Source organism: Lynx rufus, unplaced genomic scaffold (genome assembly GCF_022079265.1).
Source record: "Lynx rufus isolate CCGP_SWC_20201006 ecotype Redwood Valley unplaced genomic scaffold, mLynRuf1.p SCAF_2, whole genome shotgun sequence".
Classification (NCBI taxonomy): domain Eukaryota; kingdom Metazoa; phylum Chordata; class Mammalia; order Carnivora; family Felidae; genus Lynx; species Lynx rufus.
In genome coordinates, this window is record NW_025814834.1 from 24,966,417 (window position 1) to 24,989,810 (window position 23,394).

Below are 23,394 nucleotides of genomic sequence, written 5' to 3' on the forward strand. Positions count from 1 at the left end.
ATAAACAACTTCACACCTCTGAGAAGTCTGAGCACTGATCACTTTTATATTATGCCAGATAAAATCTGAACACTAAATGCTGTGGCTTAAAAAGATTAAAAGATACTAATCCTTCCTGTGGCCAATGACAATTTTAAACTGTTCCATTTTGGGAGTCCCAGTGGACTTGTACTGTGAGAACTGATGGGATTAAATAAGAGCTCTGCATGTTCCTATACATTAGTTATTCTCTATTTCCTTCACCCATTCTTTTATTGCTTTTAATTTTTTAAATAGTGTTTTAAGTTTACTTATTTTGAGAGTGTGAGCAGGGAAGGGGTGAGAGAGAGAGAGAGAGAGAGAGAGAGAGAGAGAGAGAGAGAGAAAATCACAAGCAGGCTCTGCAGGGTGAGCACAGAGCCCGACATGGGGCTCAAACTCACGAAACTGTGAGATCATGACCCGAGTCAAAATCAAGAGTTGCATGCTTAACCAACTGAGTCACTCAGGATCCCCTGTGTTTAATTTTTATTTAAGTGACTATTATGCCATCCGATGGCATAAACCTCTATTTTGCTGACTTGTTTTTGTGTTTCTCCCTATATGATATCATGTGGCTCTATAATTTGGGGGGTATTATCATATTGAATATTATATGAAGTTTATGAAGCCTTCTAAAGTAGCCCATCCACTTAAAATGCAAATGATTTTGAAAGTCTACTTTTAAAGCTTATTTGGTAAACAAAAATAGTCAGGCATAGGGCCAAGCATATTATAAATTTTATTTCACTTAAAAGTGATAAAAAATATTAGGACATTTCAAGCTGTTACATTTTACAGATGAGCACCTCAAGAGTTTAAATAGCATACCCCACACTGTTTAAGTGGTTGATTCAGATTTCAAACCCAAGTGGTCTGGTTCCAGAATGAGTATACACTTAGCTTTCTATAATAAGAGTGTCTGAATATAGTTTTTTCTGTAAGTAATTAATTTTTCATCCTTGTATTCCATGTCTTGGGGTTGCACAATAGAAGATTGGGATAGAAGCTGAATTACAAAGGAAAATGGAAATAAGAGAGCTTTTTTTTCCCCTCACTATTTCCTTTCTTTCACATAGGGAGATGCTTTTAGGTAAAAAGTCAGCTGACCTAGGTAATCATGTTAGCCATTTGCTCCCCAATTTAACATTTTTTCTCTGTTAGTAGGAGCTTGGAAATCTTGAGGGAGGATTTATTACTTTCTATTGTTGACCAATGTGTTAATTACTATGGAAATTGCCATATGAGAAGTTGAATCTCAAATGTGATCACTCACAAACCCAGCTGGAGCTCTTCTACTTGTTGATTCGGGATTGGGAAAGGTGGAACTGTGGGAAGATCTAGGGAATAAAATAACCCTCCATGGGAAGGGGAAAAGGATAAGAACTACATTCAGAAAAATCTGTAAAATCTAGAGCTAATGTAAGGAAGTAAACCACTCAATTCCAAACCTTTTGAGGACATTTCACCTTGGTTTTATTCTTCTTAAATCTTATTCTAAAATTTTTTAATGTTTATTTTTTGAGAGAGAGAGAGAGAGAGAGGGAGAGAGAGAGATGACAAGCAGGGAAGGGGCAGAGAGAGGGAGACACAGAATCCAAAGCAGGCTCCTGGCTCTGAGCTGTCAACACAGAGCCAGACTCAAGGCTCAAACCCACAAACCAGGAGATCATGACCTGGGTCAAAGTCAGATGCTTAACTGACTGAGTCCCCCAGCCACCCTTTAAATCCCATTCTATCTCCACTGAGAGGTTTGCAGAGGGTCTTGGATTTAGGATCCACATGCCAGCCTTGACAGCGTCTCACTCAATCCTGAGATTGATCCACCTCCCCCGCCCCGCAATTTGCCAACTTGGTAAATCTCTTTCTATACGTTTTCTTTTTTGTTTTCGTAAGCAGGTCTTCGTAATCCTTAAATGTTAACACATACAGACCTACCTGGTTCCTTTTCGCAATCTATATTTTGTTGAATTGATGTACCATGTGTGAAGACATAATCAATATTTTCATCAGGGTACCTAGACGGCACAGTCAATTGAGCATCTGACTTTGGGTCAGGTCGTGGTTTGTGAGTTCGAGCCCCGCATCCAGCTCTGTGCTGATAGCTCAGAGCCTGGAGCCTGCTTCTGATTCTGTGTCTCCCTTCTCTCTGCCCCTCCCCCGCTCATGCTCTGTCTTTATCTCAAAAATAAAGTTATACATTAAAAAAATTAAAAAAAAATTTAAATGAAAATAAAAATTCTCAACAGAATATTTCCAGTGTTTTTCCTTAAACATTCTTCAGCACACCTCCTTATGCATGCACATGTGTAGATATTTCTTTAGAATCCCTGTTGAAAATTGACACATAGGCATCTTAAATTCTAATAGATATTTTCAAACTGCACTGCAAAATGGCTAAACAGATTCACATACATACAAGGGATAGATGAGATAATATATTTCCACATTTACATATTTTTTTGTTTCATACTATTCCAAGGCTTTTTATGCCATTCATTTCTCTATTTTTGTGGATATTTAATTTAGATCAGACCCTAAAATTTTTAACCACTTTGTAGGATGAAAATGCCTTTGTTTTTATTTTTCAGGTTCCTTATAATAATGTTTTATAACATATTCTAACACGTTTTCCATTTGTTTTTCTTCTGCTTATATAAAACCCATACATTAATATGAAATATTCACATTAACCTATTTAAAAATAACTTCATCCAATGGCAATAGCACCTTAGATATTTTAATTTAGCATAGATTATGTAAAATGATAATTAAATTTGATTATACATCAGTAGTTTAATAAATGAAATCATAGAAGCAAATAATACAACATAAATTTAGTTTACTATTAAATGCCTTGTGTATAGTTTGTTCAAGTTCTTTGTAAAAAAATCCTTCAAAGCATTGAAGGATTAATGTTAGTATTTTAAAAATAATTAGTACAGATCTTGAAACTAAGAAGGTTTCAAAGACATGTTAGCAGGTTGATTTTTTAAAAATGTTTACTTCTTTGTTTTGAGAGAGAGAGAAGAGAGCCGAGTGAGGCAGGGGGAGAGAGAGAGAGAGAGAGAGAGAGAGAGAGAGAGAGAATTCTAAGCAGGCTCTGTGCTAACAGTGCAGAACCTAACAAGGGGCTCCAACTCACGAACTGTGAGATCGTGACCTGATCTGAAATCAAGAGTCAGACTCTCAACTGAGCCACACAGGCGCCTCAGCACATTGATTTTTAATGTTGCTGTTACTGTTATCATTTTCATAGTTATTACTTAAGCTAGGTAAATTAGAACCACTGATCAGTTTATAGCATTTTAGATATATACAACTAAATTAAATTATAAATTTCAGTGGCTATTAATTTCATGGATAGAAGTTGTTCCGAAAATTACAAGAGTGTTGAATTTCCATACATACTTTGGTCTCTGTCAGTTTGGCTGCTATGTACTATTTAAAAACAAAATATTTAGGGGTGCCTGGATGGCTCAGTCAGTTAAACATCCAACTTTGGCTCAGGTCATGATCTCGAGGTCCGTGAGTTTGAGCCCTGCTTCAGGCTCTGTGCTGACAGCTCAGAGGAAGCCTGCTTCAGATTCTGTATTTTCCTCTCTCTCTGCCCCTCCCCGACTGTGCTCTTTCTCTTTCTCTCTCTCTCTGTCTTTCTCTCTCTCTCTCTCTCTCACTCTCAAAAATAAGTAAACATTAAAAAATTAAAAAAAATATTTAGTATATGGTAATATCTCTGATGAAAGGTTGGTTAAATGGAATTAAAAAAATAATCTAATACAGGATAAAATGTTGTGGCGTTTTAAGTAAATCATTATTGAAGAAAGTAAATGATTGCTGTGAGAAAATGGTGTAATCTGTGTTGCAAAAATAAATCATTAGCCACCAAGGAATACTGGGCAGTGCCACCTTCAACTAAGTACTAAAAGCCATAGAGTTATGGCTTGATGCTAATGTTGGGAAAAAAATAAAAAAAGAACATCAAATATTTATATGAGAGGACTATTGTTATTTAGTACTAAGTCTAAAGAGATGAAATAAATTAAGAATGACATATTTGAACAGATATATTTGTATCAGAAAAGAAGCCAATATTATGTTGTCTTCTGCTCTGAAATCTTTGTCTTTACTCCCTGCTAACCTTTCCAAAACTCTTGGAAGTCTTTAATATAAAGATGGAAGATATTCAAGGAAACATGATTGGAATTTTAAATAAAATGCACATACTAATATGTTCTATAGACCAAAAAAGACACTCCTCTGTTCTGTTACCCCATCCATAAAATAGATGTGGCGATATTATCAACCAATAAAATTGTAAGAAAAATATTTAAAATGGTGAAACATGTAAACTTTAGGAAACTAAGTTTATGTTTCAAATTATTATTTTATTGGGATTATTTTATGTGAGATACATATAGTATGTATATTTATGTGCAATCTTATGCATATGTTTCCATTTTTATAAACGTTTATGTCTATACATGCATCTTTATCATTTTACCTTTAACAATTTTTCATATCTGCCTACTTACTTAACACCTCCTCAAAGACAGGTATGTGTCTCATTTGTCTGTATCTCTGAACGTTATTGCTGTGTTGTAGCTATTTGAAAAATACTTAATGAATTATCAAAATCCTTAAAAGAGAAACTTAAATTTGTTTTTTAATGTTTATTTATTTTTGAGAGACAGACAGAGCACGAGGGGGAAGTGGCAGAGAGAGAGAAGGCACAGAATCTAAAGCAGGTTCCAGGCTCTGAGCTGTCAACCCAGGGTCCAACCTGGGGCTCAAACTCACTAACCATGGGATCATGACCTGAGCTAAAGTCAGATGCTTACAACTGAGCCACCCAGCAGCCCCTAAAAGGGAAAATTTAAATAAAAATTAAAAAACAGATGGCCTAACCAAGGGCCTCTAAAAAGTCTGATTGTTATACAAGAATCAGTATGTTAAGACTTATAATGCATAATATGAATGTAGGGCAAAGTTATGCTCTTTCTGTTGGCATGTGGAAAACTTAGGTCACATAAAGTAAGTCCTCCTCCCAATGTGTAATTTCACACTTTTCTTGTATGTCTTGGCTTCCTGGCAAACGTATTATTCATTTTTTCCCTCCTTTGAATATTTATTTTCATTATTGATCTTTCAACTTGGTCTACACAGACTCTGTTTATGTGATTGTTGTTTCTTATTATGCCAAGGCCTTTTGTATCCTTTTACTATCAGATTATATCTCTTGGCCTTGAGTATTGCACTGCTTTTCCTTATTTTCTCCATGTATTATTTGATTCTAATTTTCCTTTTGGGTGTTAAATTATTTCTTTTCTATTCTTTTATTTGAGCTACTCTTTTCTCATTTAAAACTTTCTAATTTTATATGCTAACCTCATCTCAAAGAAAATTTTTGGTTTGATTTATTTCCTAATTTATATGCTTATAAGGATTTAAAGATGATTGCATTTAATTTCCTCATTTTACAAATAAGAAAAAAAATCCCCGTATGTGACAAATTCTGTACTGAATAGCTAACTGGAGTGGGTAATGAGTGGTTCTGAGTGTGGTTTCACTTCTGTTATACCAGCAAATATTTTATTGCTTTTAAATATATGTATATTTTGAAAGCATGCATTGATTATCCCCAATAGGCCACATTCTGTGTTTAATATTTTACATAGATTCCCTTATTTATTCCTCACAACATCCTCATGAGATCACATTGTATCTTAATTTTGTGGTTGCACAGCTGAGAGAGTCAGAAGAAGCAGCAATATCTCAAAGAGTTTTCCTAGTTTCTTTCCTTTTTGTTTTTATTTTAACCATTTAGGGCCACTTTCTCTTCCACATTAGTTATAATTTTGAATTTACATTGCCTTATGCAAGTCACTTAAACAGATGTTGACATTAAAGAATATTTAATAAAATACTGACAGTCTAAATTGTGAAGTTTGGCCAAATGAAGAATTTCATCCTTTCATCAGAGAAATTAAATTCACTTTAGAAAACAGTCTATGGAGTTCTCCAAAGTGACATTCATTTTTAGCTTATACCCATTTTACAATGTTTCTGAAATATAGACAGCAAGCTGCAAATATTCCTTACTCACATAAATTATGGAGTCATTTTCTAGGGAAAACAGATAGTTGGAAATCTGTAACAAAATAACTGTATTTTGTTCTATAAACATTGATGCTGCAGGCTGTGATGTTCCTAAACAGGGATGATGGTTATTACCAGAAATGGTTCAATTTGGTTGGCACTATTTTGTTTTGTCAAGTATGAAGAAAAAAAAAGAATATAGTCACATTGTTTTTAGTAAAAGTTCTTTGAGAAGAAAGAGTTGTGATATATAGACCTATTGTTCCCTTAAGAAATAATTTTAAACACTTTAGTTACATAGGTCCAATGTTGCTCCCATTAGATAATGGGAAATGGGTTTAAACAGAATTCGAAAATCTGAATATAAAGTTTTGTGACATGAGGGCAAACTGCTATAACTCTATGAAAAAGCAGAATCAAATTGCAAGCCAACCATCTACAAGATTTGGCCATTTAAAATTACATAGTTTATTTGTAATAACTATGTAAGGGTTATACAAACTTTAGAAACTTTATTAACTGTGGGACACCTGGGTGGCTCAGTCGGTTAAGCATCCGACTTCGGCTCAGGTAACAATCTCGTGGTCTGTGAGTTTGAGCCCTGTCTTGGGCTCTCTGCTGACAGCTCAGAGCCTGGAGCCTGTTTCAGATTCTGTGTCTCCCTCTCTCTCTGACCCTCCCCTGTTCATGCTCTCTCTCTGTTTCAAAAATAAATAAATGTTAAAAAAATTAAAAAAAAAGAAAATATATTGAGAGTTAAGACTTTCTTACTAGTTTATCTTAGTTATCTTCCCCTCACACCTAGTATTTAAATTGAAAAATAATGGACACACACACACCCAGAGATGTATGGATATATATCATCATAATCTTATGACAATGGTGGGAAAATAAAAATATTAAAGGAGTAGAACACATAAGTCAAATCTACACTGTTGCACCTCCCTCACTGCCAGGAGATATTTGTCAAAAAGAGAAGTGGAAAAATATATGATTTTCAAATGGTTTGTGGGTATTCATTGCAGAGAATATTCCTTCTCTAAAAATTCATTGCATACTACCATAACAAAGTAAACATATATGAATATTGGTATAGAGGGTAAATTGCTTATTGGCTTACAATATTCTAATAATTTACGTAGGATATAAACTTATAGTTTTAGTTAATATTTTACATTTGGGGTCCATCTTTAAGTTACAGATAAATTAGTTAAAACATGCATTTTTTCCCTATTTTGTAGCTTCCACATGTTTTTTAATTTACCTTGTAAAATATATGAATTCTCTATTTTTGATACTATTATTTCAAGATGAGCTAATAAAGAGGCTAGGCCTATGCTGTTCACACACTTCTGGACACTCTTACTACACAAAAAGGGGAATAGATGTCTTCATGTTTGTACTACAGTCGCCTCTGTATTTTTATCACTTATTGGTGAGAACAATTTGCTACATAGCAATAATAAAACAGAATGTAATCAAATGTCACTAGGTCTGTTATACTGCAGTAATGTCAGATAAGAATAATAGGTTTCATAAAATGCTGGGCGAATCTTGGAACAACCTTATTCAGTTGGTGTTCAGATTCATGACCCAATAAAATGTATTCATATACATTTGGTATACACACATTGATACACAATAAGCTATGTCTGTGATTTTATTTAATTGTATAGATTCTTTCCCCATAGTGGATTATTGAAGGGCTTTATTAAGTAAGACTTTGTGAGCCAAAATCCCTCAATAGATTTGAAATCATGAGTATAATAATAAGGAGAAAATCTGTTTAATAGTTTTTAATTCCAGTGTCCCTTACTAGAGCAGAAACAAGAATCAATAGTATACTCTATTTGTAGTCCCAAGATACAGGGTTTTCAAAAGATACATTAATGTCAGGAAAATTTAGGTAATTACCTAACATAAATTCAAAGACAAAAGTGTCCTGTAACTGTGATATCCTGAAATGTTTATGCCTGCAGTCATCAATACCCAAGCTGTCTTTACCCTTTCTGGTCTACTGAGACTTTCAGAGCTCAGACCCTGGCTTTCAGTTTGGTGAAACCTTAATCCCTTCCCTCTCTGGTGCTAACTGTATAAAGTGATATGCCGTGTATGTGAAGGAGATACCTAAATATGCCTCCCCCCACCCCATGCTTCAGTAGAGAGAGAAGAGACAATGCATGGACTTAGGCTATAAAGTTACATTATGAAATTTAAGTGGCGGGGTGCCTGGATGGCTCAGTCAGTTAAGCATCCAACTTTGGCTCTGGTCATGATCTTGCTGTCTGTGAGTTCGAGGCCCGCATTGGGCTCTGTGCTGACAGCTCAGAGCTTGGATTCTGTGTCTTCACTTCTCTGTGCTACCTACTCCCATGCCCATGCTCTGTCTCTCTCTGTTTTCTCAATAATAAATAAATGTTAAAAAATTATTTAAAAAAAGAAATTTCAGTGGCTGATTTTCAGTAAAAGTAAACAGATTTTCAAGGTAAAACATGCTGTATAACATTTTGCAAAAGGATTCAATTCCTTGAAATTATACCATGCATACTTTCAGACCACAATGCTATGAAGCTTGAAATCAACCACAGGAAAAAGGCTGGAAAACCTCCAAAAGCATGGAGGTTAAAGAACACCCTACTAAAGAATGAGTGGGTCAACCAGGCAATTAGAGAAGAAATCAAAAAATATATGGAAACAAACGAAAATGAAAATACAACAATCCAAACGCTTTGGGATGCAGCGAAGGCAGTCCTGAGAGGAAAATACATCGCAATCCAGGCCTATCTCAAGAAACAAGAAAAATCCCAAATACAAAATCTAACAGCACAACTAAAGGAAATAGAAGCAGAACAGCAAAGGCAGCCTAAACCCAGCAGAAGAAGAGAAATAATAAAGATCAGAGCAGAAATAAACAATATAGAATCTAAAAAAATGGTAGAGCAGATCAACGAAACCAAGAGTTGGTTTTTTGAAAAAATAAACAAAATTGACAAACCTCTAGCCAGGCTTCTCAAAAAAGAAAAGGGAGATGACCCAAATAGATAAAATCATGAATGAAAATGGCATTATTACATCCAATCCCTCAGAGATACAAGCAATTATCAGGGAATACTATGAAAAATTATATGCCAACAAATTGGACAACCTGGAAGAAATGGACAAATTCCTGAACACCCACACTCTTCCAAAACTCAATCAGGAGGAAAAAGAAAGCTTGAACAGACCCATAACCAGCCAAGAAATTGAATCTGTTATCAAAAATCTCCCAACAAATAAGAGTCCAGGACCAGATGGCTTCCCAGGGGAGTTCTACCAGACGTTTAAAGCAGAGATAATACCTATCCTTCTCAAGCTATTCCAAGAAATAGAAAGGGAAGGAAAACTTCCAGACTCATTCTATGAAGCCAGTATTACTTTGATTCCTAAACCAGACAGAGACCCAGTAAAAAAAGAGAACTACAGGCCAATATCCCTGATGAATATGGATGCAAAAATTCTCAATAAGATACTAGCAAATCGAATTCAACAGCATATAAAAAGAATTATTCACCATGATCAAGTGGGATTCATTCCTGGGATTCAGGGCTGCTTCAACATTCGCAAATCAATCAACGTGATACATCACATTAATACAAGAAAAGATAAGAACCATATGATCCTGTCAATCGATGCAGAAAAGGCCTTTGACAAAATCCAGCACCCTTTCTTAATAAAAACCCTTGAGAAAGTCGGGATAGAAGGAACATACTTAGAGATCATAAAAGCCATTTATGAAAAGCCCACAGCTAATATCATCCTCAATGGGGAAAAACTGAGAACTTTTTCCCTGAGATCAGGAACACGACAGGGATGCCCACTCTCACTGCTGTTGTTTAACATAGTGTTGGAAGTTCTAGCATCAGCAATCAGACAACAAAAGGAAATCAAAGGCATCAAAATTGGCAAAGATGAAGTCAAGCTTTCGCTTTTTGCAGATGACATGATATTATACATGGAAAATCCGATAGACTCCACCAAAAGTCTGCCAGAACTGATACATGAATTCAGCAAAGTTGCAGGATACAAAATCAATGTACAGAAATCAGTTTTATTCTTATACACTAACAATGAAGCAACAGAAAGACAAATAAAGAAACTGATCCCATTCACAATTGCACCAAGAAGCATAAAATACCTAGGAATAAATCTAACCAAAGATGTAAAAGACCTGTATGCTGACAACTATAGAAAGCTTATGAAGGTAATTGAGGAATATATAAAGAAATGGAAAGACATTCCCTGCTCATGGATTGGAAGAATAAATATTGTCAAAATGTCAATACTACCCAAAGCTATCTACACATTCAATGCAATCCCAATCAAAGTTGCACCAGCATTCTTCTCGAAACTAGAACAAGCAATTCTAAAATTCATATGGAACCACAAAAGGCCCCGAATAGCCAAAGGAATTTTGAAGAAGAAGACCAAAGCAGGAGGCATCACAATCCCAGACTTCAGCCTCTACTACAAAGCTGTAATCATCAAGACAGCATGGTATTGGCACAAAAACAGACACATAGACCAATGGAATAGAATAGAAATCCCAGAACTAGACCCACAAACATATGGCCAACTAATCTTTGACAAAGCAGGAATTAACATCCAATGGAAAAAAGACAGTCTCTTTAACAAATGGTGCTGGGAGAACTGGACAGCAACATGCAGAAGGATGAAACTAGACCACTTTCTCACACCATTCACAAAAATAAACTCAAAATGAATAAAGGAACTGAATGTGAGACAGGAAACCATCAAAACCCTAGAGGAGAAAGCAGGAAAAGACCTCTCTGGCCTCAGCCGTAGCAATTCCTTACTCGACACATCCCCAAAGGCAAGGGAATTAAAAGCAAAAATGAATTACTGGGACCTTATGAAGATAAAAAGCTTCTGCACAGCAAAGGAAACAACCAACAAAACTAAAAGGCAACCAACGGGATGGGAAAAGATATTCGCAAATGACATATCGGCCAAAGGGCTAGTATCCAAAATCTATAAAGAGCTCACCAAACTCCACACCCGAAAAACAAATAACCCAGTGAAGAAATGGGCAGAAAACATGAATAGACACTTCTCTAAAGAAGACATCCAAATGGCCAACAGGCACATGAAAAGATGCTCAACGTCACTCCTCTTCAGGGAAATACAAATCAAAACCACACTCAGATATCACCTCACGCCAGTCAGAGTGGCCAAAATGAACAAATCAGGAGACTATAGATGCTGGCGAGGATGTGGAGAAACGGGAACCCTCTTGCATTGTTGGTGGGAATGCAAATTGGTGCAGCCGCTCTGGAAAGCAGTGTGGAGGTTCCTCAGAAAATTAAAAATAGACCTACCCTATGACCCAGCAATAGCACTGCTAGGAATTGACCCAAGGGATACAGGATTACTGATGCATAGGGGCACTTGTACCCCAATGTTTATAGCAGCACTCTCAACAATAGCCAAATTATGGAAAGAGCCTAAATGTCCATCAACTGATGAATGGATAAAGAAATTGTGGTTTATATGCACAATGGAGTACTACATGGCAGTGAGAAAGAACAAAATATGGCCCTTTGTAGCAACATGGATGGAACTGGAGAGTGTGATGCTAAGTGAAATAAGCCATACAGAGAAAGACAGATACCATATGTTTTCACTCTTATGTGGATCCTGAGAAACTTAACAGAAACCCATGGAGGAGGGGAAGGAAAAAAAAAAAAAAAAGAGGTTAGAGTGGGAGAGAGCCAAAGCATAAGAGACTGTTAAAAACTGAGAACAAACTGAGGGTTGATGGGGCGTGGGAGGGAGGGGAGGGTGGGTGATGGGTATTGAGGAGGGCACCTTTTGGGATGAGCACTGGGTGTTGTATGGAAACCAATTTGACAATAAATTTCATATATTGAAAAAAATAACATTTTATTAGGAATTACCCTAGAACTATGATTTTGTGCAACAAGCATTTGAAGGGTTCATAAATGGCCAAACGCAAATAATCAAGAAATCACTTATGCATCAAAAAAAAAAAAAAGGATTCAATTCTTCCAAGAAGAATAATTTTTAGCCTACATTCTAAAATTCAAATCCTATCCTAAACAATTTAATTATATCCATGTGTAATTTGGAATGATGAGGATTAGCAGGGATAGTTGTGGGGTTTGATGGGTTCTAGAAAGATGAAACTTTGCCTGAGTCACTCAGATTTAATTTTAAAAATAGGCATTATCTGATCAAACGAAAATTCCTGCCTTTTAGATTCTTCAATAGGTGACTTGTGATAGAAAGAAGGTCACGGGATTTATCACTAGGACTGTAATCCTAAATATCCAAGAAGAACATAAAAATGAGTCTGGTCTCTGTATGGTAAAATAATGAATAGTCAAATAAGGTGTTTGCTCTTCTTCCAACGTGAAAGATCAGTTTCACACTCTGGGTTTGATGGCTATGTATGTCTTCCAGTAGTTTGTATTATGAGTCTGAGGAGTGACAATCAAAGGAAAAAAATCAAGGCAAAAGCCATGCTATTCAGTACCTGTTTTGTCATCATGGAGTAAACACATGAATGTGGAGAAAATTGATGTTTGTCTGAAGAAAACGCTAGACATCAGTACTTCATCTAGTCCCCTGACTTCAAATACCATCTAGATGCTAGACTCCCATTTGTATGTCTCCATCCTTGAAATCTCCCCTGAACACAGACTTATATAGTACAATAGTCAGCTGCCTGGTTGATATTTTTGCTTAGATGCTATATTTAGTTAAGCATTAGCTAAGCTGCTGTAAAAAAGAGACCCCAAAATATATCAACATAAGCAATGTATCAGTTAATCTCTCTGATGGAGATGGTTTGGGTTGGTAGGACAACTCTTAGCAACAAGTGACAAGAACAGAGAAACAGAGGAGCACATAATTCTTTTGAGGGCACGATCTGGAGCTGCCATAGTTTTCTCTTGTACTCCAATGTCCATTACTAAGTCACATAGCCAAATCAAGCTTCAAGAGAGACTGGGAAATATGCCTGGCTAAAACTCAGGAGATCTGTTATTAAGGAGAAAAGAATGAATATTGACAGATTATCAGTACTGTCTGACAGAAGATATCCCCTAGGTGTGTCTATCAGCTTAAGGGCTTGATTTTTCCTTCTAGACATGCTTCCCCTATAGTTTGTCCTGTTTTTGTAAATATGAAGTATATGTTCTTCCAGTTGCTCACAATAAAAATGTTGGGGTTGTCTAGGATTCTTTCCTTTTTTTGCTTTTTCTGAATTTAAATTCTTTCCACCAGGAAATGTGGCCAACCCCTTCCTTCTATAAAATATTCATCCTATATGTTTCCTTCCCTCCTCTTCTTCCACCATGACCCCAGCCACTATTACTTCTCAACTGGATTATTAGGTGAGTCTTCAAACCGGTCTTCCTGCTTCCAGCCTTGCCGGGCACACAGAGCAGCTGTAATGCTGCTTTTCCAATTGTGAGACTCTTGTGCTTGGATGTAACTCACTCTTAGTTAAATAACTCACAAGGATTTACATGTTCCACCTGTTTTCTCCTCAAACTTCAACCCCCAATCCCCCCCCCCTCCATTCCAGCCAGACTATCCTGTCCTCTTAGCTATTCCTCAAGAACACCAAACACCTTTCCTCTTCATGGCCTCTGAAGTTACTATTCTCTTTGCTTAGAATCGTTCGCCTATTCTGTTTCCATTTTTCACTTCCTTCAAGTCACTTTTCAAATGTTAATTCTTCAGAGAGGCCTTCTATATCTCCTGTTTTACTACTTTTCACAAAATATATATGCATGTGAGTACGTATTTATAACCCATTAAAATATTAAAGTGCTCCACGTGTAAAGTGTAGTAGTTGCTCCAAAATCATCAGCTGAGAGGTAGGTCGGAGTCAGAATAATGGCCCTTCAAAGATGTCCACCTCTGAATCCCTGGAGCTTGTGATAGGTCACACTGCAAAGGAAAATTAAAGGTGTGGATGGAATTAAGTTTGCTAATCAGTTGACCTTAAGATAATAAGATAATCCTGAATTATCTGGGAGAGCCCAAAGTAATCACAGAGTTCTTAAAAGTGTAAGAGGGGGACACAGTGAGAGAATCTAGGTTATGGCAGAGTAAAAAGGACTTGGTCCTTGTGCTGGCTTTGAAGATGGATGAAAAGGCCATGAGCCTTGGAAAGCAGGCAACTTCTAGAAGTTGAAAAAAGCAAATAAACATTCTTTTCCACACCCTCCAGAAGGAATTTAAACTTGCTGACATCTTGATTTTAGCCCAGTGAGACCCGTTTCAGACTTGTCACCACCAGAATTGTAGATAATAAATATATGTTGTTTAAAGTTACTAAGTTTGTAATAAACTAATATAATAAGAAACTTTATAATAATATAACTTTTTAAAAATTTAATATAATATGAATATTTTCTCAACTAAGGTAAGGTATTTGCTTGAGTTGGTGATTCTTATAACATCTATGAAGATCCTTCTGTTTACTTTTGGTAATAAGACAAAAACAAAAACAAAGAACTTGCCTCACACCATTCCTGTGTAACTTAAAATAGTACCTGTGTTTCCATAAATGCTAATTCTGCATTTGTGAGACAGTGTGATTGTTTTCTGTTGGTCAGTGAACCAAGTCTTTTAGTCTGACATAGAAAAAGTAGATTTGGGAACTACTTTTTTTTTTACAGATTCTACAGTGAAATTAACAACTATATTGTTTAGTTTCATTTAAAACTAGTAAAATAAATGTAGTGATCAACTAGAAAATTAGTTGAAAAGTATGCTTTTATGAATTCAAGTAAGATTTGTGATAATAAAGTAAATCTTAATTTTGTGTTTTACTTCTTCACCAAAACCGTTAATCAACTGTGGGATAATATTGGTAAAGTAATAATTAAAATTTATTTAGCGCTATGAGTCAAGCACTGTACTATTTTATATGCATATATTATGTCTGTATGCAATCAAATAGAAAGCATTTGTGATAAATTCAATTATTATAGGATGAGAAAGCTGAGGCAATGAAAAATTAGGAAAGATGTTTAAGATCCAACAGCCAGTAAGTATTTTGAAGAAATAATTTTCTCTTAGAATTTCAGCCTAAGTATGTGTCTATTGTATGATTTAAAATCTTGGACTGTTAGGAGTTAAAACAATCACAGGGAAATGGAGAGTTAGTGTTCAAGCATTTATATGAGCTCATTACTCTTTGAGTTTTCTGTGTTTACAGTTTTCCATTCTCTGCATTTCAAGAGAGTTAGTTTATATTATGCTCCGTGTGCATGTCTATGTGTGAATATGTGTGTATGTGTGTTGCCTCTGCAGCTGCTGAACATGCACCTGCATCAGCCTGAATCCAGCTAAAACCCACTATTAGTGTGTATTATCTGGGATACTTGGAATGGTATTTACTTGCCTTTGACATTAATGGCTGACCCTAATGTTCTTTATCTTGAAACAGCCCATCTTCTTTTTAGAATATTCTTCCTATAGACTATATTTAGCTAATAATTTGATGTGTTGTCATTTTATTCTCCAACTAGCTTTGAGTTTTAGGAATGTAAATAATTTGATATAATGAAAAACATGTGTAAGAACAAATCTCTAGGAGATACTGGCAGTTGTTTCTTGTTAAATCTGTTCATTCATACAACTAAGAAGGTAAGCTTTAAGTAAAGGTGCTATTTTCTGTCTTTTTTTTTTTAAATTTATGTAATCAGTGTTGCAGAACAAAAGATAGTTTTTGTTTGTTTTGTTTTGTTTTTTTTTAAGCAGGCTCCACACCCAGTGCAAAGCCCAACGTTGGGCTTGAACTTACAACTCTGAGATCAACACCTGAGCTGAGATCAAGAGTTGGATGCTCAATTGACTGAGCCACTCAGCCACCCCCAAAATACAGAATTTAACACCAACTTTTTTTTTCCTGATCAATATATTATTTAGGAGAAAACCTAAATTAGTGCCACAAACAGATAAAATATTATGGTTCTTTGTTGAGATTTTGTTTGTTTGTTGTTTTGTTTTTGAAAAAAAGTCAGTCACCTACATATTTATTGAGTATCCATTTCAGTAGGAGCTATGTATGAAACTTAAATATTTATTCAAGTACATGAAAATATTTAAAAGAACAACTGCATTTCCACACATGAATGGAAGACACAGAATTTGATATTTCATGTATCTGACACCAGTTAATTGGCCTTTCTTCAAAAGTGAGATTTCTGTTGCAACTTGTTTATCTGGAACTGGAATTTTACATCTTGCTTAGATTCTGCTTTGTTTGTTTGGTCCCCAACATCACTTTCCATAGATCAATTCAAGCTGGTCAAATTTGGCCAACTAATGTGAGACATTAAGATGTATCTCTATTCAATATGATGTTTCATTAATCATTGTAAAATTTTTTTGGTTACTTTATTTGATTTTTTTAAAGTTTATTTTTTTAATTTATTTTGAGAGAGAAATAGAGATCAAGTGTGGGAGGGGCAGAGAGAGAGAGGGAGATGGAATCCCAGGCAGGCTCTGCACTATCAGCAAAGAGCCCAGTGGGGGCTTAGACTCAGGAACTGTGAGATCATGACCTGAACCGAAGTCAAGAGTCCAATGCTTTACCCACTGAGCCACTCAAGAACCCCTTTATTTTTTTAATTAATTATATAATGAGTAATTATTGGGAACCTATTCAAATAATGCTCTTGGAACTGTGGGTGAGAACATTTATCTCATACTCAAGAATCTGACTGATTAGAATGAAGTCAGGGGAAATTACAGGGGATTTGGAGGAAAAGAGACTTATAAGTTACTGTAGTAACAGTGAAAGAGGAGAGAAGAAATGTAGTAGCAGGGTTACATATGAAGCATTCTGGAAGACACTTCAACAAAATAATTTTTTTTAATATATTTGAATAAAATATGGTATATGGATTGAGGTTACAGAGATAGTTTCATTGAGTAAAGTCTTTTATTTTCCTAAAAAAATAAAGTTTTTTTTAGTTAAGGAATATTTTAAATAATCAAAAAGTAATTGGTTTTAAATATAGTTTAAAAGCACTTAGACTCTGAATTGGTTTTAAATAGAGTTGTTTCTCTTTGTTGCTCTTATTTCTAGCTGTTTATATTATTGTTGATTAAAATATCTAATTCTGTAATCTGTATATTTTTTTAAAGTCCACAATAGTCTGGTAATACATAAAGGGAAAATTACTCAATTTTGAGACTTTAATAATCAATGTAGTAAATCTGCTTCTCAACACTTGTTTGCAACAGGTATTCAAAAATAATTGCAGAGAGAAGCATGGACGAAAGAAATCAAACTCTAGAAAATTGATTTAATAGCTCTTTTTTTTTCCTTTTAAGCATATATAGAACAGATATTTTAGTTTAAACTAGTATTATATTTAAATTACTTTTATAAGCACTTTATTATATGTCAGTATTTAGATGTCAATAAACACTTTGTGCAGTGTTATCTGGTATAAAATAGGGACAAAATATCTCACCAGAGCTAATCGTAGATTGTAGAAATGTTTGTTATTTGCTGAAATGTTTAATGTTAGAAAAAACCCAAAATCTCTTAAAATGCTGTCAGACCTTTTCATTAGAAACAAATTCTATTTATTTATAATTTAATAAACATTTATTGACTGCTTTTGCAAGATAAGGGGAAAATCACTTTGGGGCACATGGATTAACACATTCCAATTTCTGCCCTCAAAGAAGCATGTATTGTCCAACAAAGACATCAGAAATTTAAACTAAGCCTACAACTAAGCAAAACAATACTGAAGAGGAGTGAGGGAATTGCATGTATATGAATTTGGAAGATGGTGAAGCTTTCTAATTAAAAATACTATTTTGTAAATTCTAAAACCTAACAATAATTATAACAAAAAAAACTGAGATGGTATACAATTTCTTTTTTTTTAAATGTTTATTTATTTTGAGAAAGAGAGAGTGCAAAGGGAGGGGCAGAGAGAGAGAGAGAGAGAGAGAGAGAGAGAGAGAGAATCGCAAGCAGGCTCTGCACTGTAATTGCAGAGTCCTTTGAAGGGCTTGATCTCACAAACCGTGAGATAATGACCTGAGCGGAAATCAAGAGTCAGACGCTTAACTGACTGAGCCACCCAGGTGTCCCAGTACATAATTTCTTTTTTTAATATAGTTTTTTAATGTTTTATTTTATTTTTTGAGAGTGAGAGAAACAGAGTGCGAGTGGGGGAGGGCCAGAGAGAGAGGGAGACACAGAATCCCAAGCAGGCTCCAGACTCAGCTGTCCCCATGAGGGGTTTGAACCCATGAACTACGAGATCATGATCTGAGCTGAAGTCTGCTGCTCAACCGACTGAGCCATCCAGGCACCCATCAGTACATAATTGCTAAAAGGGCTACACAATATCAGTACCTATACACCCATTTCCAAAGGGTTGCATTTCTGTAAAGAGAAAAAAATATGTATGTATAAATTAAGTACCTCTGACTATCATGTTTATGTAAAAGCCACATTTTCTGTTTTCTTGGCCTTTACAAATGATGCTCACAGCTATGGCATCCTGTATTCATCTTTACACGTGCCCATCTCAAGTAGAGTTTTAATATCAAGGGCGATAAAATGTAGAAAAAAGTTATTAGGCTACAGGAGCTGTCGGTTTTCTTTGACAATTCCAAAAACGCCAGATGTGTTCATAGTAATAAATACTCCCATTATGTGTGATACCTTCGTCCTCTGAGGTGATGATGTGGGAAAACACCCCAGATGGCATCTTGAAATGGGTAAACATAGTGCAAGTGCTGAGAAGGCCATGGTGAAAAGCACAGTTATGACAGTTATCATTCGGCAGTCATTGGACGAGAATCTCCCCCAGGTGGGTAATGCTTGCCGAAGGATATTTGGAGCACTCCTTCACATTCCCTCCATGAGCTACCACAGCAGGCCGCTCACTCTTCTTGCTAGGATCAGCGCCCGCACACGGCGTAACACCATGCACCTGTCATGCTTCCAGACAGGAGCTGATCTATCTACTTACCAGACGATCTCTTCTCTATCACAGAAAAATGCCCATTTACAGAATGTGATCTCTATAAAAAGAGAGCAGAAACAATTAAAGGTGAAGAAAATGAGTTTAAGAATAGCTAAGTGAATCTCTCAAGGTCACAGGGCCAGCAAAGAAAAAGCTACGGCACGTACTCGAGGTTTTAGGCATTAAGAACATGGCACTTCCACCCTAGAGAGCAGCCTATTTTATTGTCCATCATTTCTACCCATTTGCCTGTCCAAATGAAAGAAAGATATTAAAGAAATCCAAATTTATTTCAAAATAAGTAGGTGAGTATATAATATTTGTAAAACCAAACTAAGCTGCTTAATTGATTTTTCATAACCAATGGTTTCCTCACCCCATTGACAGTGGAAGGGGTAAATATGATCTCATTAAACATAAAGACTGGATATTGTTTAGTCATTCCAGTTCAGATTTGAGATACTGGCTTGAAAGATATTCTTGAATTCTAATATGTAGCTTTGAAATGGAAGAAGTAATAGGCCTGTAAATATTTCTTAGGAAAATAGAAAATGTCACTACATTTCAGGCAATCCTGCAGATTAAACTTCAGTAATGGGTATTTATATTGCTAGGAGGAGGCATTGGCAGTATCTAGTAAATAAACAGGGTTACTTATAAACAGTGGGCATGTGACAAATCTTGGGGAGACACAGTCATTCTAAGTGCTCTAAGAGTTCATGTCCTCTATAAAGTCTTAGTAAGTTGCTAAATATAACACCAGGATTAGAAAATATAATTATCCCTCATCATGAATAATCTAAAGAGTCACCAAATCCATTCCTAAAGGGTAATCACTTAAAATAGAGTTGCTTTGAAAAACTGGTGTTTTCATAGAAAATTTGAGTTTGACTAGTTGACAGTATTCTTTTGAATTTCTGCAAATACCTTTTCTCTCATTTCGGACTTTCAAAGAGCAATGAAGTTGGTTTTACTTCCATCTATGTTTTATTACATTAGGAGAAATGCAAAGTGGAAAGTGTGCATGTGTGTGTGTGTGTGTGTGTGTGTGTGTGTGTGTGTGTGTTTAAACATAAAATAGTAATTAGACCCTGACTGGGCAGCAGAAAGGTTAAATGTTCAATCTGTTCTATTTTAAGATGTGGGAACAACTGCTTTCTCTGTGTTGATGTATTCTGAAATCCCAGCTAATCTGAGGAGAATTTCTAATTGAGAATGTGAGAGCCACTAACTTTTTTGAAGTTCTCCTTCTTAAATGTGCCCTGTGTTTAGGAATCAGTTTACAGTTCAGGACGTCCTTGGGCATTTATATTTGGAGTACAGCCCGTGATGGAAAGCTCAGGCCTTGGATTAGTGTGGGCAGAGAACCTCCTTCTGTAAGAACAGGCATAGGGCACCTTGTCTGCTGATGAAAGAGTAATGTTAATGTTATGCTCTGGCTGTAACAGGAGTTCTCAAGAAGCTTACTTGAGGTAGACAATATAAGTTAATAAGTTTGGTTAAGTTCACATTTCTGTGGACCTAATACTAGGGAGTAATTTTTCACCAATGAAATAGCACTTGATTGGTTGTCAAGAAAAACAAAATATTAGACTTGACAACAGCCACTTGCATTGTATCATGTTACTATCTTTAGGGATATAGCAATATGTAATTAAGGAAAATAAATGATAATTTTTGGAAAACTAGTTACAGGGATATTACCTTTTCTATTAAGGAATGCTGGAGATAAACTAGGGTTCTGGTCTTGAGCCTTTCTTAAAAATTTATTCTACAACAAATAAATTATAACAACTCATGTCAATGGAAATACAATTTTTAATCAAATTTAAATACTATAAAAAAACAATAGTGTGCAATTTGCAGGTCTGTTTGGCAAAGTATATCATTTAAAAAATTCTATAAACTGCATTCTGGTTAGTCCTTTCTATTTAAAGATAACAGTCTGCTAACTTGCTCTTCATTTCAACTTTTAACAGGATAAATACAATCAATGTCATATAAAATGTTACCAATGGGTGCGTTATCTGAATTTAAAATATGATTTTATGGCACATGAGTGACTCAGTTGGTTAAGTGTTTAACTCTTGATTTCAGCTCAGGTCATGATCTCATGGTTCATAGGATCAAGCACCACTATGGGCTCTGTGCTGACAGCATAGAGCCTGCTTTGGATACTCTCTCTTCCTCTCTCTCTGACCCTCTCTTCCCCTCTCTCTCAAAATAAATAAATAAACATGTTAAAAATATATGACTTTAAGAGTCACCTGGGAGGCTCAGTTGGTTGAGCGTCTGATTTCAGTTCAGGTCATGGTCTCACGGTTCATGAGTTCAAGCCCCCACGTTGGGCTCTGTGCTGACAGCTCAGAGCCTGGATCTGCTTCAGATTCTGCATCTCCCTCTCTCTCTGCCCTCCCCCACTCATTCTCTGTCTCTCTGTCTCAAAAATACATAAAACATTAAAAAAATAAAAAATAATAAAAATGCATGACTTTAGAACTGAAATAAAAGACATATGACCTTAAGAGAATAGATCACTAATGTCATTAAAGAAATCAGTGGATGAAATGAAGGTAGCTTAAAAATTTTCAAACCATAGATTCTATAGTCATTTTAACAAAGATAACAAATGAAATGCAAAAGGAATTAATTCCCTGTGTGCTTACAAATTGCCCTATGACAGATGAAACTTTCAGCTTTAATGGCTGATGATTAGAACTTCCATGAATCTCATGATTTTTTAATAAATCTTGAATATGTAAGCTTTCTCTTGGTTCTCATCTCTTTTCAAATGTCCAAATTGATTCACAAAATAATTTAGTAAATATTGAGGGGTACAGTATGTAACGTACTAGACCAAATATGGTTGAAGTAAATGTAAAAAAAAAGTAAAAATAGTAAATGCTGCATAGGAAAAAGAAATCTGAGAATAATAGGTTGGTTGGTTATGTAAAGATGTTATGTCTCTTGTGTTAATACTGGTCTACAAATACATCTGTGAGTTTGTAATTTAAGGTCAGTAGGCCCCCCACCTTGAACAATAGACATGTGATTTCGTCACAAGTGACTGACTACAGGGCTTTCAGCAGCAAAAGTAATTACTAATTCTATTCCCATTAGAAGAGAAATATAAATTAGTTAATGATTTTCTTTCCTTATCATTTTTAATTTAATGATCCTGAAAATGTTAGAGAGCTGTTTGCTCTTAGAATTACAAAAGAGTCAAATAGTGAAATTTTTTAAGTCACTGTGTCGTGAAAGGTTAGTAAATTTCTATGGTCATCCTAATTTAAGTGCAAAAAATCCTTTTTGAATAGATGTCAGATAGTTTTAGAAATACTTTTATACAAATCACTTTTGTCAGATACATAGTAACTTACATTTATAATGTGTAGACACTTGAAAATTTATTGTGCCTTTATGATATCATTTGTGGCAGTGAACAGGTAATTTCCTAATTCTTTTGTGCTAAAGGCACAAATTAAATATAAAAGGAATACCAATGGAATAGTATGTTTTATTCAGTAATTAATACAGTCTTTCTCTTTACACAGTGTTTTTATCAAAATGATAAAACCACTTTACATTAAAAACTTTTAGCTGGAAGACTTGAGGTAGATGAAGATAAGCATTTTTTTACATTAAAAAAGTAAAGACATAATTCAGTTTAAAGGAAAATAGAAATAGAGTTGATAGTGTCATTTTTTAGCCTTTTGAAAGCTACTGTATATTGATAGGTATTAATATGACCTCTCCATTTAAAACTTTATTATGCTTATTAGGAAAAAAAAGATAAGAAGCACTATTTATTTATTTATTTATTTATTAATATAATTTATTGTCAAATTGGCTAACATACAGTGTGTAAAGTGTGTTCTTGGTTCTTGGGGTAGATTCCTGTGGCCCATCACTTACATACAACACCAGTGCTCATCCAAACAAGTGCCCTCCTCAGTGCGCATCACCCATTTTTCCCTCTTCCCCACCCTCCCATCCACCCTCAGTTTGTTCTCTGTATTTATTTATTTATTTATTTTTAATTTTTTTAATGTTTATTTATTTTGATGGAGAAAGAGACAGAGTGCAAGCAGGGGAGGGGCAGAGAGAGAGGGAGACATAAAATGGGAAGCAGGATCCAGGCTCCGAGCTATCAGCACAGAGCATGATGTGGTGTTCGAATCAACGAACTGTGAGATGATGAGCTGAGCTGAAGTCGGACACTTAACTGACTGAGCCA

The 23,394-nt window shown here is 35.3% G+C and overlaps 1 protein-coding gene and 1 pseudogene across 1 annotated transcript in view; both read left to right on the plus strand.

Moving 5' to 3' along the window:
• Positions 1–23,394, plus strand: part of ERBB4 (erb-b2 receptor tyrosine kinase 4) — a 730,912-nt gene that overhangs the window by 233,943 nt on the left and 473,575 nt on the right. The window lies entirely within an intron of this gene.
• LOC124515579 (18S rRNA aminocarboxypropyltransferase-like) overlaps positions 18,906–23,394 on the plus strand; it is a 33,623-nt pseudogene continuing 29,134 nt past the window's right edge.